Source organism: Budorcas taxicolor, chromosome 23 (assembly GCF_023091745.1).
Source record: "Budorcas taxicolor isolate Tak-1 chromosome 23, Takin1.1, whole genome shotgun sequence".
NCBI classification, from domain to species: Eukaryota; Metazoa; Chordata; class Mammalia; order Artiodactyla; family Bovidae; genus Budorcas; species Budorcas taxicolor.
In genome coordinates this window covers 42,358,509-42,362,360 of record NC_068932.1, presented here as the reverse complement: position 1 = coordinate 42,362,360, position 3,852 = coordinate 42,358,509, and the positions used below count along the sequence as shown (strand labels likewise).

General features: G+C 41.8%; 1 non-coding gene across 1 annotated transcript; it reads left to right on the top strand.

The window, feature by feature from the left end:
• Positions 1 to 1,894: 1,894 nt before the first annotated feature.
• Positions 1,895 to 2,001, top strand: LOC128068099 (U6 spliceosomal RNA). Its single transcript, XR_008201451.1, has one exon. It is a non-coding gene; the product is annotated as a U6 spliceosomal RNA (small nuclear RNA).
• The last annotated feature ends 1,851 nt before the right edge of the window (positions 2,002 to 3,852 follow it).

Here is a 3,852-nt window from a genome sequence, read left to right as displayed (position 1 = left end):
CCTATTTTTTTGCCTTTTCATACTGTTCATGAGGTTCGCAAGCCAAGAACACTGAAGTGGTTTGCCATTCCCTTCTCCAGTGGACCACATTCTGTCAGACCTCTCCACCGGGACCCGTGCGTCTTGGCTGGCCCTACATGACATGGCTTAGTTTCATTGAGTTAGACAGGGCTGTGGTCCGTGTGATCAGATTGGCTAGTTTTCTGTGTTGTGGTTTCAGTCTGTCTGCCTTCTGATGCCCTCTCTCAGCACCTACTGTCTTTGTGGGGTTTCTCTTACCTTGGACATGGGGGTATCTCTTCACAGCTGCTCCAGCAAAGTGCAACCGCTGCTCCTTACCTTGGACGTGGGTTATCTCCTCTTGGCCTTTTCACCGCTATGCTTAAATCTTAAGGTATGACTTTTTTTTTCTTTTTTTTTTTTAACCATTTGCAAACAGGATTTATTCACTGCTACCAAAAAAATAAATAAATAACCTAACCTGAACTGGAGCTGAGGCTGCTGTAGGTTGCAAAGGCAACTCATAAACTCAAATTCAAAACACTTTTATGGTTCATATTGATTGATTTTTAAATATTGTCCACTTGAACTTCTAAAATAAATTTATACTGCTAAACTGTCCTTTCTATCTATATAACAGATGTTCAGTTCAGTTCAGTTCAGTCGCTCAGTAGTGTCCGACTCTTTGCGACCCCATGAATCACAGCACGCCAGGCCTCCCTGTCCATCACCATCTCCTGGAGTTCACTCAGACTCAAGTCCATCGAGTCCATGATGCCATCCAGCCATCTCATCCTCTGTCGTCCCCTTCTCCTCCTGCCCCCAATCCCTCCCAGCATCAGAGTCTTTTCCAATGAGTCAACTCTTCTCATGAGGTGGCCAAAGTACTGGAACTTCAGCTTTAGCATCATTCCTTCCAAAGAAATCCCAGGGTTGATCTCCTTCTGAAGGGACTGGTTGGATCTCCTTGCAGTCCAAGGGACTCTCAAGAGTCTTCTCCAACACCACAGTTCAAAAGCATCAATTCTTCGGCACTCAGCCTTCTTCACAGTCCAACTCTCACATCCATACATGACCACAGGAAAAACCATAGCCTTGACTAGACAGACCTTAGTCGGCAAAGTAACATCTCTGCTTTTGAATATACTATCTAGGTTGGTCATAACTTTTCTTCCAAGGAGTAGCGTCTTTTAATTTCATGGATGCAGTCACCATCTGCAGTGATTTTGGAGCCCCCCAAAATAAACTCTGACACTGTTTCTACTGTTTCCCCATCTATTTCCCATGAAGTGATGGGAGCAGATGCCACGATCTTCGTTTTCTGAATGTTAGATGTTAGTTATCCCAATAAAATTAGGTTTGAAAAAGGACTAAAGCTTTCTAAGAAATTTCTAACAAAAAATAATTTGGGGGAATAAGTATGTTCCAAACAGTGCACAGGATATTTTTTAGTATTTTTAAAAATATTTTTAGTATTTTTAGTGTTGTTTATCTGAAATTCATTTATTTGGGCATTTTATATTTTACCTGGCAACTCTATCCCAAATCCAAACTGACTTACTCATCATGTTGGGATATTCGTTCAGCTTGGATTGATTTGGTCTGGTTTTGTTAATGCTGGTTTAGGTTTTGTTTTTTATCAGCTTCCCTGCCGTATCTCTTACCCGGGGCAGTCCTCAGCTTTCTCAAACGAGTGAGATGACTAACAGCCAACCTTTCAAAGGGAGGAGACATCAGAAGATGACGAGAGGGAAGAAACCTGGAAGCAAAGCCACCAACAGGTGACTCTGAATGAAGACAAAATGGGGAGAGCAGTGCGTTCCTTAGGGGAGCCATTTCCCCTTCTTTGATGGGAACCCTGGGACATGAGCCCTCTGTTTAAAAGACCATGCCGGTGCTGTCTTCCCCAGCACATATGCTAAAATGGGAATGATACAGTGAAGATTAGCATGGCTCCTGCACAAAGATGACATGCAAATTTGTGAAGTGTTCATATTTTTTATGGTTACCAAAGGGGAAAGAAGAGGGAGGAGATGAATTAGGAGCTTAGGATTAACAGATACACACTACTATATATAAAATAGATAATCAACAAGGAGTTACTATATAACATAGGGAACACTGCTCAATATTTGTAATAATTTACAGGGGAAAGAATCAAATAGAATATATATATATGTACATACATGCTCAGTCATGTCTGACTCTGCAACCCTGTGGACTATAGCCCACCAGGCTCCTCTATCCATGGGATTCTCCAGACAAGAATACTGGAGTGGGTTGCCTTTCCTCCTCCAAGGGGCCTTCCCAACCCAGGGATCGAACCTGCATCTCCTGCATTGGCAGGTAAATTCTTTACCATTGCACCACCTGGGAAACCTCTCTATATACATATATATATAATCGAATCACTCTGCTCTATACCCAAAATAACACAGCATTGTAAGTCAGCTATACTGCATTAAAAGGAAAAAAGCCTATAGGTACACAGACGATGAATTAGACACTCAATATGCAAACAGCTCCAGTAAGTTAAAGAGAAAGCTGTCAGCCCCCAGTAGAAAAATGAAAGGATGTGCCTGCAGCGCAGCAGGATCCAGCGCCTACTAACCATGCATCTCAGGGAGGCTCCTCAACGTCACCAAAGCTCACACAAGCCATAGGGTCTATGAACGGGGTTAATATGAAGGTGAAATGAAATAATGCACCCCATAAGACATTCAGTGATGACACTGTTCCCTTGTCAGTGAAAGCTGTACTTAATCATTCCGGAGAAAAAATACACATAAATAAGCAAAAAAAAAAAAAAAAAAAAGAGAGAGAGAGAGAGAGAAATTCTACTTTACTAGAAATGAACTGAAATTAAAATAATAATGAAGCATCATACTATACTTATGAAATTGGCAAAGATTTTAAGGATTTTAACAACAGAATTTAAAGGAGCAAAATATATTCATAAATATTCAATGAATGAAGAATGATTCAATAAACAATAAGAGAATAAACATATAGAGAATGGTTAAGTAAACAGGAATTTTTAAACAAATAAGGGAATGGTTAAATAAATTATGACATTCTTTATGCTGCACATAAAAATGACCATATAGTATTTTTGTAACAAGAAAAAAAAAATGTTGGTTAAAGAAAAATGACACTGAAATACTGGGAACTGAATGTGGGTTGGGAAGAGATTTACAGAATGTTCTTTGCATGTGTGTATAATAAGCTTTTTCCTCCCCCTCCTCTTCCTCTTTTCTGTGTCTTTCCTTGCCTCTGTCTCTGCTTTTGTCTCTCTCGCTCTCCTCGCTCTTTCCGAGAAAGAACGGTGAATCCCAGTTCCCTACAATAAACTACCTTCAGTGAGGGTCTTACAAAATCCTGAGTGACGGGAGGACGGTTATGAACCCAACATTCTATTTTGAAACATCCCACATTGAACTTCCTGGAGCCACTCTTCCTGTTAGACCTGCTCCTTCTCCAGCTCCTTACAGACAATCATCATTCATCCCAAGAGCTGGGGGCTGCCCAGAGAAAAGGGTGGCCTGGCCTAATTGTAGAAACACCAAGAGAGCTCACTTTGGACCCTCCCAGCCCACTGTCCTTAATCCTACACCAACATCCAGTGGGTGCATTCTGTGCTCATCTCCCAAAACAAGACGTAGCAAAGCACCAAACCTGAGGGTCCACTCATGGGGCCCTGAGTCTGACAGGTGCATGGACACTAAGTTACAGTACCCCAGAGATGCAATGAGACTGCTGTTGTCATGGTGAGGTACGCATAGCATGATGAACGCCAGGGGAATAAGGAAAGGGGTCCAGGAGTCTGGGACAGCTTCACAAGGGACATGCAGG